Source organism: Cydia amplana, chromosome 2 (assembly GCF_948474715.1).
Source record: "Cydia amplana chromosome 2, ilCydAmpl1.1, whole genome shotgun sequence".
NCBI classification, from domain to species: domain Eukaryota; kingdom Metazoa; phylum Arthropoda; class Insecta; order Lepidoptera; family Tortricidae; genus Cydia; species Cydia amplana.
Genome location: NC_086070.1, coordinates 5,217,687 through 5,235,181, shown reverse-complemented (window position 1 = coordinate 5,235,181; position 17,495 = coordinate 5,217,687).

The following is a 17,495-nucleotide window of genomic DNA, read 5'->3' as shown; positions in this document are numbered from 1 at the left end:
TAATGAAAAACAAAACAGTACAAACAACACGTACAATGACATAACAACGTGGATCATTTTCTGTTATAAATGTTATAATAATACGTGTAAAAACCAATTCCAGCAAAAAAGGGACCCTTCTTGATTGAAGGGTATAAGTCCATCAAAACCCATTTTCGATCCTATTACAAGTGCGTGACTGCCTTTTGACCGGGGTTTTGTTACAAAATATCTAAATTAAAACCATTATGAAGCACAAGAGTGACTCGTTTGTAGGTATTTCTTAAGTAATCCAAGTGTAAGTCCATATAAATAAAGTCGATTTTGTATTCATCTTTTTGTTTAGTATTCCAAAGGTAATGTAAACGAATTAAAAAAAAATCTGCGCTGCACTTAACACATTAATTTCCAGGCGGGTTTTCTGTTCGTAGGCGCTTTTTACTACATACTTACGGGTGTTCCCGTGTTATCGGCTACGCTCCTAGTGCGTAGCTCGCGCTGGCACTGAATGTGTTAATAACTAGCGGCGTCATAAATCAAACTAACAGCACTTATCCAAAACATAAGTATCTATAGCGTACTACATAAACATTCTACGGATTTTTCTAACGGCAAATCCAGTTTCTGAGATAAACTTTCCCGTGTAATGGACAGCGTTACACCCTTATCAGAAATTTATTAGGTATCGTATATAGTACAAATACAGGGCTATAACCGCGAAAATCGAAGTTTGCAAATTGCGGGCATTTTTCTTTGTCACTCTAATTACGCCTTCATTGGAGTAAAAGAGAAAGATCCCCGCAATTTACGAAAAACGGTTTGCGCGGTAGCCCCTCAGTGGCCATTCGGCCCGTCGATTTCTCGGTATGTAGTCTCGGTATGTAGAGGTCTCGGTTCATTGTAGGTATATTTGGTGTACAAACGTATAGGTCTTGACGGGTATGAGGGTATTTCCACAAGCGTTCGTGAAAGTATGTAAACCTTGCTAAGGATTTTGGTTATGTGATCAAGGTATTTGTTTGTTTTTCGAAGCGTACTCGTATTTATTGAGTTAATGTTGTATTACAATATGGTTTTCACCTCAGCAGCTCGAACAAGGGTACTTTGCTACTTAAAAACAGTGAGCAAAATCGCATTTTGCTCACTGAGTGAGACAAAATGAGCAAAATGCGATTTTGCTCACTGTTTTTAAGTAGCAAAGTACCCTTGTTCGAGCTGCTGAGGTGAAAACTTAATTGTTGGTATATCTTAAGAAAACATGAGTGAATAGTTAAGTGATGAAGAAGGAATACATTTTTCGGGTTCTCTAATATGTTCTCACTGCTGAGGTGAAAAGTTTTGTGAACTACACGAGATCAAAGTTATTTACATCTCGTGCGCTTTTGAGTCCCTTACTACGCTCAAGATTCTAAATTAGATTCACTCGCTACGCTCGTGAATCTATTATAGAATCTTTCGCTTGCACGGGACTCAAAATAAGCACTCAAAAAAATATCAAACTTTGATCTCTTGTTGTACAAATAACTATTTATGGATGAATGGGGAAAATAATACTACCATATAACTAGAAACATTACTAGTCGCCACTTTGAGAAGATTTAAGGATGACTCACGCTAGACTGCGTCCGGCCCGGGTCAAGGCGTCCTACATGTCATTTTCTATGACGGCTGACCGGTAATCACGTGGTGCTTTCCATAGAAAAAAACAAAGCGCCGGAAGCTCCGGCCCAGCCACGGCCCGGTCTAGCGTGAGCCATCCTTTATCCATGTATTTCTAATTATATATAACATATTTTATGTAGCCGTTGTAATTACATATATTATATTCTACAGTTCACCTCTAAGTTAATTATTTTAATTCAATAATAGTTAAATGTTGCATTACCTTTTAGGTATATCTCATTTTAATACCTAAATATTCGAATATTTGAAGGATATTTTAATTAGACACAGCTCAAAACTTGTTTTCGTGTTTATCTTTTCTTTTCTGGCGTCCCTGTAGATTCAAAGTTTATTAAGATTGAGCTCCAAGATGTAGGTATTGACGTCAAACCAAATATTAAGATACCTACCTACTTCAGTAAACCTCGCGACGAAAACAAAATATTGTGTTAATAAATAAAAAAAGCGGTGGTGGCCGAGTGGATATGACGCCCGACTTTCAATCCGGAGGTCGCGGGTTCAAATCCTGGCTCGTACCAATGAGTTTTTCGGAACTTATGTACGAAATATCATTTGATATTTACCACTAGCTTTTCGGTGAAGGAAAACATCGTGAGGAAACCTGCATACATCTGCGCATCTGCTAAAGGCTGAATTATTATATTAATTATTTACTAAATACTTACAGATGTATAGTTTTTTATATTATTGAAATATATGGTACAAATTGAAAAAAGTATTATAAACGAATGTAAACTTAAGCTGCTGTAAAATTACTTAAAAATTGCATTTTATGGACATCCAGGTCTTTAGTTGAATCGTACCTTGTAGGAGTACCTTCTAAAGGAGCTGATACTACGAGGGGCGTTCAAAATATTCTCGGTATTGATATCTTACAACCTCTTCTAAAATTTCTTTCGTTACTGGCCGCTAAGGTTTATTCATTGACATTAAAAAAAAATATAATTCGAACCGAGATGTTCTTTTGTTTTTCTGCAATTGCTGAACAAACATGAACATCATGTGGGAATTGACAATGTTAACTAAATTAGAACATCGATGCGTGATAAAATTCTTGACTAAACAGGGTAAAAATCAAAAAACCATAAAAGAGGAAATGGATTGTGTTTACCGTGAGTCTGCTCCTTCTTTATCTACCATTCAAAAGTGGTCAAGCGAGTTTAAACGTGGAAGGGAGAGTGTTGAAGACGACCCTAGACCTGGCCGGCCTGTAGTAGCTACTTCACAAGAAAATATTGATAAAGTGGAAAAACTTATATTGGAAGATGGTCGAGTGAAGGTAAAATCTATAGCACAAGTAACCAATCTCTCTATTGGTACCGTACATGATATTATCCATGACCATCTTAATATGTCAAAAGTAAGTGCAAGATGGGTTCCGCGAATGCTGACTCGGCTTCAAAAAGACATGCGTGTAGCTTGTTGTTCCGATTTTATTGACCTGTGCGGTGAAAATCCTGATGAGGTGCTGCAAAGAATAGTTACTGGAGATGAAACCTGGGTTCATCATTATGACCCAGAGAGTAAACAAGAGTCCATGCAGTGGCACATTAAGGGTTCAGCTCATCCCAAGAAGTTCAAGGTCATCCCTTCAGCTGGCAAGGTCATGGCCACGATATTTTGGGATTGTGAAGGAGTATTACTGATCGATTATAAAGAAAAAGGTGTAAATATCACAGGACAGTACTACGCTAACATTCTACGTCAATTAAAGGATGCAATCAAAGAAAAGAGGCGAGGAAAGTTAACCAAAGGTGTTATGCTTCTGCATGACAACGCCCCCGTCCATACTGCTCATATTGCCAAGGCAGCTATTGTTGAATGTGGGTTTGAAACTGTTACTCACCCACCGTATAGTCCGGACTTAGCCCCCAGCGACTTCTTTTTGTTCCCCAATCTTAAAAAGGATCTGCGTGGAAATAAATTTTCCGATGATGAAGCATTGAAGGCGGCAGTGGAGGAGCATTTTTACACCAAAGATAAAAAATATTTTTATGCAGGATTAAAAAAAATAATTGATCGATCTTTTAAGTGTATGAACATAGGGGGGGAGTATATTGAAAAATAAAAATATCAAACTTTTCGTACTTGTTTGTTTTCATTCTCATACCGAGAATATTTTGAACACCCCTCGTACGTTGCATACATTGTAGGTAAATATTACAGTCTTGTCAGGGGATCAAGATGTCAGTCGCCATTATCTCTTTTTTAACATTTTTATTATTAACCGACTTCCAAATCTAAAAGGAGGAGGTTATCAATTCGGTTGTATGTTTTTTTTTTTTTTTTATTATTATTATTTTTTTTTTTTTTTTTATGTTTGTTACTCCATATCTCCGTCATTACTGGACTGATTTTGAAAATTATTTTTTTGATTGTATGTATATGCATACAGATTGGTTCCGTTTTTGTCAAAATCCAGTTCTGATGATGGGATCCATGAGGAATCGAGGGAACTCCTCAAATCTTAAAGGCACACATATAGTGATTTTTGTATTTTTATCAACAAATCAAGCATATACATTCAAAAAAGTGACATTTGATGAAGTGGAATTGCTGATGATGATCAGAACGGAACTCTTCAACGATGCATAGCACACGTCTGACGATTTGTCCTCTTCGTTATGTTTGTTAAGCAAGTTAAGTTTTTAAGCTACATTTTTGTCAAGCTCGAGTGCTGATGATGGGATCCATGAGGAATCGAGGGAACTCCTCAAATCTTAAAGGCATGCGTATAGAGATTTTTGTATTTTCATCAACAAATCAAGCATATACATAAAAAAGTGACATTTGATGAAGTGGAACTGCTGATGATGATCAGAACAGAACTCTTCAACGACGCATAGTTCACGTTTGGCGATTTGTCCTCATCGTTATGTTTGTTAAGCAAGTTAAGTTTTTAAGCCACATTTTTGTCAAGCTCGAGTTCTGATGATTCCCATCATGTGGCCACGAGGAATCGAGGGAACTCCTCCAATGTTAAAGGCATGCGTATAGAGATTTTTGTATTTTCATCAGAAAATCGAGCATTTTCATTAAAAACTGTCGCATTTGATGAAGTGGAACTGCTGATGATGATCATAACGGAACTCTTCAACGACACATAGCTCGCATTTGGCGATTTGTCCTTTTCGTTATGTTTGTTAAGCAAGTTAGGTTTTTAGGCACATTTATGTCAATCTCAAGTCCTGAACATGGTATCCATGAGGAATCGAGGGAACTTCTCAAATCTTAAAGGCATCCGTATAGAATTTTATATATTTTCATCAGAAAATCAAGCATTTACATTAAAAACTGTGGCATTTGATGAAGTGGAACTGCTGATGATGATCAGAACAGAACTCCTCAACGACGCATAGTACACGTTTTGTGATTTTCAATTTCGATTTTGACTTGGATTGGGTCCCGGACTCCGGACTCGGACCCGTACTCGGACTCGGACCCAGACCCGGACCTTGACCCGGAAAACTACTATGATACCTAAACTAAATCAACCACTATGATTACCATAAAATGTATACATATTACCAAATAAAGTATAAGCACCGTTAAGTGGGTTAGGCTAGTAGTTAGAGAAGTCGGTTTTTTTCTATTAAAGATTATTATAGAGACTTTCTTAATGTCAACAGCAATACACGAGTATGACTGTTGACATTAAGAAAGTCTCGATTAAAATATGAATTTCTTAACAGATTATATTTCAAGAGTTTTAAAGTGAATTTTACCACCTTCTATATTGTGTCTAGGGACCGAAAAGGTCAGTTGTCGTATAAAAATTGGAGACCTACGTAATTAGCTTGGTCTTATTGTTACGCGCAGCAACTTGCGCTGTCGCGTAACCAGCCGGCCTAGCCAAACTGACAATCGTTATCGCTTCGACAACGAAACGCTTTGAGTCTCTCTATTACTCTTCCCTATTGGTGCGACAGTGACCGTTGCGTTTCGATCGCTACGGAGTGTGAGCGATTGGCACGTTGGCTACGCGGCCTGTATTGTGTGAAAAATGCGCGAGGCATTGATAAACCATTTGAAATGCAGTGAGATTCCATGAAATCGTCGAATTAACTAATTATTTATAGTGTAGGTATTGATGATATATTATGAAAATAATATTAAATGGTGTAGATTCATGAAAAGTTTCCTTTGTTTTCTAGAACCGGCGAAGGACTGGAAGACCGGAATAAATTAATTGTAATAATGAAATACCTAGAGGTAACAGAAATGGTGCCATAGTTCGGAACACTCGCTGCACTCCGTTTAGCTTTTTGCGGATTATTTCTGCATTCTGTTTTATCTACTGCTCACTTCTGAATTGTTGCTCAGCACTGTTAGTGATTAAAAATGCGTGAGTTAAACCTTAAAATTATTTTAATGTTAGTACGATTATTTCTGTTTTATATGATATTATTAAGTAGAAATTGTCAGTTTGTTCGGTACCCTCGGCCTACCCGCGGCGTTTTTGTGTAACAAACTTTGTGAAAGCAATTAAACTATTTTGTTTATGTTGTGTCGCCAACCACCGCGGGGACTCAAATAAATTATAATTTCGGAACAGTTTACCGACGAAAAATTTATTTGGTAACTTTGATGACGAGCTAATTAGAATGTTAATGAGTTAACGCAATTTTTAAATAGGTATAATTTTTGCATGTATTTACCGTTCACGGAACAATTTTTATTGAAGGCTATGATGACAATCAGCGACGTAAATAAATAAAATAAATAAATATTAGGGGACATCTTACACATATCAACCTAGCTCCAAACTAAGCAAAGCTTGTACTATGGGTGCTAGGCGACGATATACATACTTATATACATTGTGAATAAATTTAAAGTACCTACCTACCTAACTACGTCGACACCAATGTTTTAAAAAATTTACTTTTTACCATAAGTTGCCAAGTAGAAGGCAGAGGAGTAAATATTATTTAATCCACCAACATCGGAATCTTTACGGAATCAAAAAAAAATCAAAATCGTTGTTTTTACAAAAACGACTGGCGCCTGACTTTTAAACTCATACGGGATATTAGGACTTACATTTGCTCTCATCGAAGAGTTAACGGGTATCGAATCAAATACCAAAATAAAAGACACTTCAGTCGCAATCATACATTTCCGAAGGACTCCCGAACTGTGAAACTTACCGCTCATACTTAATTTTGTTAGCTTCACAATTTAAATCTAAATTGAACATGAGCCATGCTGCTTGAATGAAACTGAGCCTAATTACTAAATCACGTGTCATAATAATTTACACTAATTTACAGCTTACCCGCTTAGGGAGCGTTCAAGTATTACGTAACGAATTTGGGGGGAGGGTGAGGGTCTTGTAAAACGTTACGATGCGTTACAGGGCGGGAGGGGGGGTTTGAACTACGCGTTACGTAACATTGTTTTTTAACCCTTCAGGTACTTTACGCCACATAATTGTGGCCTAAAAAATGGTCACTTGGTGGTTACGTAACATTTTACTAGGGGGCGGGGGGGGGTACAGAAAAACGTTACGGCGCGTTACATGGAGGAGGGGACAAGAATGTCCAAAAATTACGTTACGTAATACTTTAACGCTCCCTTAGTGCTAGGCAAATAATTAAGGTCTCAAGGTATAAATAAAAAATAAAAAAATAAAAATAAAAATGATTTATTCAGTAACATAGTAGCTTAACAATATGCAGGTTGGTGTCTTTTTAAGCATACAAGATACCTGTGTCAAGAGACACCGCTCTTCCTTACTGGTTTACTAAGTACAATAACAGAGCAACGGTTGAAAGAAACAAAAATAGAATTAGAACTTAAGATTAAAATTACATTTAAATTAGCGTAACATGTAACTTAAACAGAAAAGAGATATCTAAGCTAGATATCTATGAGCCACTTGTGTGTATATGTGTGTGTGTGTGTGTGTGTGTGTGTGTGTGTGTGTGTGTGTGTGCGCGCACGGATGCGTGAAGTGTATGTGTTAACATAAGACGGTATAATTAAATTGGATGAAAGCTGATAGAAGAATTGTAGGATTGAAGAAAGGTTACGTGATTGTTACTAATAAATCTTCTACTTCTGTGTAGTATGTTTGTAATAGGAGTTAAAAATTACTATTTTTCCATCACTAGAACAGCTCTATGTTACCAAACCAGTATATACCTAGTTCGCAATATTGAACATAAACAAGCATTGCAAATTAAATAAAAGCTTTTAATAAAGTTAAGCTTATTTGGCATCACATCTACTTAAAACATTTTATAAAATAGAAGTCAACAACGCGAGGTTCACTAAGTACGAATATATTTTTCCCATTTCTCTGAGGATAAGCTAAAATGCAGTACAATTTTGTGAGCTCAGTTCGTAGATCAACCTCCATAGATATATCATTAAAAATATTTCGGAACAATAGATCGTTCTAACCCCAAAATAAGCAAATCTTGTACCATATGCAGGTAATAAGCGACGATACAAATCATAATCAAATAGCTAAATCAATATATGCGATATAATCCGTTTTAATAGTTTTATTTCATGAGTAACTGTCGCGGTAACCGAAAACAATTTAAGATAAATACATACTTAGATACGAAAAAAATTCTGTATAAACAACTAATAAGAGTAAAATCAAAAGGAGATTGACAATTACACAGCCCATTTCCCGCTGTTACGATACGCTGCTACGCTGCAGCAGTAAGGCTGCTGCAATTACAACCCAACAAAACTTAAAACTACTACTAAGTGTTCAACTCAGATTTTTAGACCCCGCTAATGTTTGGTTAAAAAAGATTGTTTTATTAAAAAACCTGTTTATAATTCTAAGAGCGAGAGTGGCAGGAATGTTGAATCAAATTGAGATCTTTTTTAGACCAATGCAAATTGCCACTTCATGAATAATATTATTATGCCGGAATTAATGTTATGCCAACTGGAACATGGAATAATCCATCTAGTAGGTTAGTGATCTGTAGAACAGCTACTCGTAACCCTCAGTTTGAGATTTGCGTTAGGAGAGCCTTAATCTGTAAAAATCCCCCTTAAAAAACTCTTACGTAAACTTAGTGAAGGAATTCTATTTAAGATCCTTTTACTGCTCAAAAGTGGCTGCGGTGAATAAGGAGCATGATAATTTATATTTTTTAGCTTACAAAACATCTTGGAAATTGGATTATTTAATAACTGAGATTTTCGTTTATACTTACTTTAATTTAGGATCAGTAAAAAAGCTTGAGCTAGAGGCCTTCACGCAATTAATACATTAAATAAACTAATTAATGGAACAACAGGTACACAGTATGCAATGATTAGACACACCTTAAAACTTCCAATTTTAATAAGTTTTTTTTAACTTGTAAGAATATATTGAATCAATTTCATATTGCCGATTAAGCTAAAATGTAGTATAACTTTGCTGACATTCTACATAAATATCAATGACAATGATGATGGAGACGAAATTATAAAATGCAAACCTATTGCTACGCTGTAGCTTGTACCTGTCCTGTAGCTATTATATACCCTATAAATAGTCATTTACGATACAAGTGCGGAAAAGAGGAATTTCGAAACGAGTGGCGATAAATTAAAACACGACCGAAGAGAGTGTTTTAAATCGACACGAGTTGCGAATTACCTATTCGCACGCGTATCGTACAACGTTTTACAGTACATATGCCCCTTTAAATATTTGACATAGCAAAGAAAAGTGCTTATTTACGCACTAGTGTGGGAAAGTAGCACCATATGTACTGTAAAATAATTTAAAGGATTTGAAACACGAAACATCTGAAAAAAAAACACCCCACTACTTATATTCATAGTTTCCAATACTATTATATTCTATTCTATATGTTAAAGGGCAAAGTTTTATAATTTTATGGTAAACGTGGAAATGTAGACTTGTCGAACGAACTTAGGCAAGAAGTCTCTCTGTCACATCATAAGAATCGTTACTCAGTTAATACATAAAAATATATTAAAATATTTGACATACAAACCTAGTTTTGATAAAATAACTTCATGGCCAGATTTTATGACAGTTTCCGGATTTCTCGACCAGTCCTTAAGCAGCATTGCATAAGCCAGTATATCACGTCGAGCCTCCAGAGGCCCGTACGGGACGATAAGCCGCAACTTACCCTTTGATTTACTACGCCCACAGCGCCTCAAGCAAATTGTATACTTCCTCATTATTTACGCCTGAAGAATCAAGGGTAAGTATACTGGACTCGTCTGAATGACAATTAAGTAATAACATAATTAGGTATTTCTATTTATGTAAGTTGGGGGTACCTACAACTGTGTATATAGGTAAAACGAGCATTAACAATTGAGTTTATCGATATAGGAAGTCCCTACCTGTGTCCTATGATTCCTCTCTGATTCCTACGGCTGGTACCGAATTATCGAAACTCTGTACTTAAAGACTCACTTACTTAAAAGTAAGAAATCTATATTTATGACAAGTAGTCACCTGACAACAAACATGCTGTCTTATCTGACAGACCTGGAATTTTATAATCATCTTTGGTGTTTATAATTTTTTTCCTTTACGTAAACATTTCGACGAATAATAATGGCGAAACCCAATTCTACTCCCAGAAATGACCAAGAGAAGGTTACGTTAATTGAAAGAATTCCTCATATTAATAGATTTTGTCTCTGCTTCAGCTTGAGATGTGGTGCCTTGTTTATTGGTATCTCGGGAATTGTAAGTATCTGTTACATTTAAGTAACTACAATTTATACACAGATCTGTGATAAACACGTGGGCAAGCATTGAAACAACAAGACACTATTTACGAGATTGTACACCGGCAAATGTCAAAGCATTGCTAGGTTTCATGGTGAAGCTGGAAAGGTTAAAATAATGCTTCCTTTACTCTCGTCTTACATGTGCACACCGGATGCGTGCATAGATCTACACGTGCACGTTGTCATATAGAGATTCTTATAAGAGATGGCACATCATTTGCGTGACATGTGCGTGACCGGCTCCAACAATTTAACGCACGCGCACACGCCGCCTGTGTGCTCTGGCCTAAAGGTTAATTCACGCTATTATATATTATGACAAAATAAGATAATAAAATCATCACAGAATATCTACCCAATTCGTTACAAAAAAAGATAATAAAATCATCACAGAATATCTACCCTATTCGTTAATGTGTGGATAAATATATGGTTTAGTTCTCCATCCAGTTACATAGTATGTCCAATTGTCCATTGGCCTTTACAATAAAACTTAAAACAATAGACAACTTTTAAAATACTTTTTTTCTTGTGTTTCAGGTACTAGGTTGCGTTGCATTTCTCGCATATCTACTCCTCATAGGCCGTTCGGAGCTAGATTTTGTCACTGTCATTTTGTTGATGTTGATGGCACTGTTCGCGCTCGCCAACATCATGTTTATAATCGGCTCAGTGTTACTGGTGATGGCCGCGTGTTGTGTAAGTATGTAATTACAAATGGCATTATGACGCAATACCCAGCAGGGCGTCACACTATTCCGGCATCGGCATCGGCGTCACTACAGCAAATAAAATACTTGATGACAAAAATCCTTCCAATATTAATCAAATTAAATTCCTTTAAATAACTTCATCCAAAACCTGAAAAATCTCAATATAATACGAGTTTTTTAATTATCTGCTGTTAGGTTAGTTACATGTGTAAATATTGTTCCTCTAAAATATAAAATCACGGGTGTAAATTGATAATATTGATTTTTTATATATAAATATCGTATAAATAATCGCGCGTGTAAGAAAAACTGCAGCGAATTTTATAAAAATGTAATATGCCTTTAATTTAAAAATATTTGAGACCATCATGAACGCTTTAAAATGTACCCGTAACAAATTAGTAAATTTCAAATAATATTTTACAGGAAAGTCCCGATTTAATCCCAGCCTATATCTGGATAAGCATAATCTACTGGATCATTCAATTGGTACTGGGCATTTTAATTCCACTATTATTGATGCTAGAAGGTGGCAAATCATTCTTTATCGGATTAGTATGGAGTTGCCTTATCATGATTTTATGCTTAAGTAAGTACTTCACAAGTCTTTTTAATTTATTTCTTTCTATTATCCTTAGCTACCTACATTTGAAAATTTACTTATATGTACTTAAAGTAAGTATTGGTTGACAAAGAGCCAATATCACTGGCAAAAGTTCTGCGTAAGCCCGGAAAGCCAAAGAGTCAGGCCCATGAGGCCCACCCGCCATTTTGTTAAGATGCCCGAAGGCCATCATCAATATGAGTTAAATATAATGATTCAGCTCTCTGTAGGCTTCCCTGGCCGGCTTACGGTTACCAGAGTTTTATGCCAGATCAAGATCACATATCGTAAATAAATATCAAATCGAAGGAATCGCCAGTACCTATGCGGGTATTGCGGGTACTTGTAGAAATTAAAAATACAACATTTCACGTGTTTCTCAGTCATTATACAATGGTCCGGATGCATTTTGTAGCCTTACCATGATTAATTGCCTTAGCAGTATCAAACTGACATATTCTATAAAGTCCACGTAACTTACTTTCTATACATCTCGCTATTCTCGCTCGCACTAATATGCGTGTACGAGCAAGATGCGTAGAAAGTAAGTTACGCACACGCTAGCGTATAGGTACGTCAGTGTCATACAGGTGGTAATAGTACAGGTAATCAGTGTACAGCGTATACACTGTACAGAGTGCCCCAAAAATACGTTAAAAAAGATTTTTTTACTGTACATATTGTTACTAAATTTATAGCATTATTTTGCGATTGTGTATCAAAGCCAAAGGAGAATATGTTGAAGATAATAGGTTTGGTATCAGTTCAACGATTTTAGTTTTAATGTTTAATGGAATTTTGTAAATAAACGTGTAAGTACAAAGTACAAGTAAGAAAAATATTTCTAAAGATTTACAAAAATTTACAACACAAGTTTGAAAGTTTGCAAGTTTTTTAGTTTGAAATTGTAATATTCTTATATACTCATGGACAAATTTAGAGGAACGGAAAAATAAAAGTTTAATTACTGGCCAAGTGGCCAGCACCTAAAATAAAATAAAAATTATATAAAATATCTGATGGCGACTGTACATACGAAAGTACATATCTATTTCATTTTTTTCAGCGTGGACTCATTACCTGGCAGTAGTCAAATCGTACATGTGGCTTCTGTACAATGGTGGCGGTGATTCTTAATTTATTCTATTTTAAAGGTAGGTATACTTGGTCAACCAAATCTTGACAGTAGAAAAAGGCGGCAAATTCGAAAAATGTAGGCGCGAAGGGATATCGTCCCATAGAAAATTTGAATTTCGCGCCTCTTTTTACTAACAAGATTTGGTTGACCAGCTATAATTTATTTCCATTTTTATTTTCATTCCAAATCATTATTATGTTTGTTTTTACTTTAGAACGGTAAGTTTATTATTATTTTCTAAAGCTTTGGATTCCTCCGAAAGCGGTGCCGTCATATAGCGGCCGTCATATAGCGACCGCAAAAAGACGGCCGTCTTTACGGTCACGACATGTGGAAACTTGGAAAGTACCGTGGCGTCATAACACACCGTCAGCCACCAAGGTCAAACGAAACGTATCCAGGATAGAAAATGGACGACCTTGATTTAACTATAATAATTTACTTGGAGGATGAAATATCATCAGAACGGTAGTACGGAAGATCATTTATTCAAATCTCGTGGTACAGAAGGTGCATTTGAGATTTTAGTACAAAATGGCTTCACCGCTATCTAATAAAACGTTCACGAAACTATCGACACCGTCATGACGGCCGTCATTGCAAATGGCGGCACCGCTTTTTTACGTTACGGTGTCAATCACCGCCCTCTGGGAAACCGCGCCATTTGGTTTACATAGACACCGTTCTCGTGACGTCATTCACCGCTATATTACGGCCGCTATATGACGGCACCGCTTTCGGAGGAATCCAAAGCTTAACATTCCTCACAATTAAATTCAAAGCACCATCTGTTCCGTTAATTGTTAAAAAAAAACACATTATAAAAGTAGAACTATAGTAAATTGTATCTGATACCGTAAAATCAGCAGCAACAACCTTTAAAATAGAGCAAAATAAATTATGTAAATTTTGTATTCATTCTCCCGTGCGTCTCACTCGCACTCGTATGTATGTACGGACAAGTTCGAGCGAAGTACACGCGTGAATGATAACTAAATGACATCATTTATATATCATTTTGATCTCAGATGTACGTTCGAATTGGTTCCTGGTTATGCGAGCGAGTTGTATTCAATTTAATACGGTTTCTCTGTAATCAGGAATGGCAGACAAATAAGCATCGAAGCAGGCTCTCCGGGGATTTCTGAAATTTGTGGAATCTTCGTGTTCAAAGGCTGGGTGGTTCAAATACAGGCTAGTTAATACAAAATCGGAAACTGGATCTCAAAATCGGCACACTTCTTTTTTTAGGAACAGACTTCAAATAGAAAATGTGATTTTATATAATTTTCTTTATATTTACTTATATTACGTAGCGAAATATGCTGTAAGTAATAACATATAGATAACAAATCAGTGACAGATTTTGACATTCAAACGCCCCTGATAGTGATTATTAACTTGTACCATAGAGAAATATAAGTAAAGAAAGAGTGGTAACTCCATACATCAGTTTTCTTACCAAAACACGAGTTAATAAATAAATATTATAAGACATTATTACACAAATTGACTAAGCCCCACCGTAAGCTCAAGAAAGCTTGTGTTGTGGGTACTCAGACAACGATATAAATATATAATATACTTACAAATACTTAAATACATAGAAAACAACCATGACTCAGGAACAAATATCTGTGCACATCACACAAATAAATTCCCTTACTGGGATTCGAACCCAGGACCGCGGCTTCACAGGCAGGGTCACTACCCACTAGGTCAGACCGGTCGACGCCGGTCGTCGGTAGTTATTTCGCAACATAGGTAAGTACTTTACTTTATCAGATGATGATGTAGGTAAATTTAAACTTATTTTCACCTCACGAATTTCTACCTTTCCATTATTTAAATTAACGCTACTTCACGCATGTCATTTAATTTGGTAGAGATAATAGAAGGGGCGATAGCTGATCTCGTCATTACTTTAAATGGATATTACGTATTCATCGGGAAAATGGTTCCCTCGATAGCCTATCATGTGAGCGTTATTACTTTAAAGTGATGAGTTTTGATGATTACCATAGCGGGAAGCCAATTCGAACTTTAAAAATCATTTTAATTTGATATTGATTTGACAATAAAATTATCCATGCTTATTGTTTTGCGCGAAATTCACTTCTATTACCTAGTGTCAAATCCATGTCAAATTTAGGAATTTTAAAGTTGTAATAGGCCTCCGGGTAAGTATAGCTTTGAAAAAACAGTGTTATATACACGTTTTTATACAATAAGTTTTGAATTTGATCTCAGATACTTCAAATAACTGTTCATCGGTGGACCTTATGCCTTTTGTAATAAGCTTTACGAACTGTCAGTTAACAGTATGATTGTGAAATTGTGATAGCGGAATTCTAAGCTCGAATTAGCCTCCCAATCTCTTCTTTATGGTGTCTACTACAATATGTATAATTCCAACAATATAAAATCCTCCTTTTCTACCGTGTGATAGAATTATAATAACATGTTACCATTTATTCGCCTTAAGATATTCGTAAATAAAAATAAAACCTGTAGCGATGGAATTCCGTTCCAACGCAATGTTTCATGTAGGTGCGAAAGTCACATGATTTAATTCCAGGTTTTATGGGAACAATAAAATTTCGCGCAATAAAATGTCGCGAGTATCAGGGCGTAATCCCGCGGATACAAACCACGAATTTAAATCACTCCTTTACGTGAAATAATACAGATATAGGTAGGTATGGGGAACTGTTTGGAGAATTGACTTCGTAAAACAAAAGATTTGCGTTTGCTGTGCACCCTTGCACTAAACATAGGTAGTTAAGTACCTACTTATGACCCTTTTCTATTTAACTTTTACTACCTATTATACTTACTTTACTCTTTGCCTTTTACTTTAAAACTAAATACGTTGTGTGTAGGTACTGTCATTTTCCTGACAAAATGTATGGCGTTTGGAACGATTGCTAACTGGCCGTTATTGGTACACAGTTATACTTCGTTTTTTTAGCAGTAGAAATAAGGTAAACAATCTTGATGTGTCTTTTAATTGAAAAACACATTTTAAAAATAAGTTACGGCTAGAGTTTGTACGACGGATCCGAAATGTATGGGAAGATCCGCGGATCCGGATCCAGATCCGGATAATTTCATACATTTCGGATCCGGATTGCAAACCCTAGTTGCGGCAAATATGTAACAATTATGAATCTAATACGATCATTTATATTCTTCTGCTTTCATAAGTAATAGTTTTTGATTTTTAAAAAGCGTTTTTCAATTAAAAGGCATGTTAAGATCGCTTACCTTCTTGCAAGTTCTTTCTAATGCTAAAAAAAACGAAGTATAAGTGAAAACGCTCTTCCATATTCATATCATCATCATCTAAGTTACTCTTTATTGCCAAAAGTCGTTCCCTTTTTATAATCTTTGGGTGACTTCCGTCTTCGTAATAAGTAATAAATCTTAGGCTCTCATGGGAACTTCGTCAGCGCCAAAGACTGTTATAATAGGTAGGTATTCTACGTAAGTGATCTATCACAATAATAGAATAGCGTCATTAAAAAAAAAATTCTACGCTGTACATTTTTAAATTGCTCTTCTCTATTTTTTTCCCTTATATTTGGAGCGAGTCACGTGAACTACGTTATACTCATAATTTGTCGTTGGATCTTGTACGGCATCGAAGCATAGTGTTAAAATCTCAATTTCTGAAACAATAGCTGATATGTTCGGCAAGCAAGCGTCATCCCTTTATCTAGGGCTCGTTTAATTTTAAACTTTGCATGAGGGACTAATCTTGCACGTGTCAAGGGACCCCTGTCGCCCTTTTCAGGGTCACTGCATGGATAATAACCACGTTTCACAATTACAATTTCACACATCCATGTTCCAAGCGACCAGATGACTGAGACCTCTGAAAGTGAAAGAGAAATTAAAGGTTTTCATGGGGAATGATAGGTCTACGGTGGGTAGTCGACCTGCAATTTTAAAAGGTCCATGGGTCAGCATTACTTATTGTCTTCACAGCGGGATTAACGGCGATGTTTATCCCAAAGGCCAGCAAAATGAACTGGAAGACAATAGCTTTACAACGCTTTAATTTTGTAAAGGTGCTTAGTAAATTATACGTTTAAAATACACGGTTAAAATACTCGAAGGAAAACATAAAAGGTTTTTACGAAAAAAGTTTCACAATAAAAAGTTTAGTCAGAGGACCGTCTCACCAAAACATGAAACTAGCTTGCAATTTTATTTTAAGCGTTTAATAACTGCATACTTGGTGAAGAGAATAAAATAAAACACTTTTCAATTTATGGCGTGAGTCTTATGAAGCGAAAGTAGGGGTCGTTATTTTCTACACTTGACTTAAAATATCTTCCGGAATAGACCGCAAGTGCTGAACTAATAGAAAAAGGCAGATACGTCAAGATGAACTAAAATTTATTACATTCCATAAGCCCCAGGGGAACTAATAGTTGTTTCCGAAGGAAAATAATGGTTATCAGTAGAAGCAGTTTAACAAGACTCGGCGTATTCTGGAAAAATTGAGTTTTAAGATTATTAGGCATATGATATTATAAAAATATTGTTTCATATAATAGCTTAACAAGTTGATGAGTAAATAACTAAAGTTTTGTGCAAGCAAGTGTACCTACATTAGCGTAGTGTAAGCGTA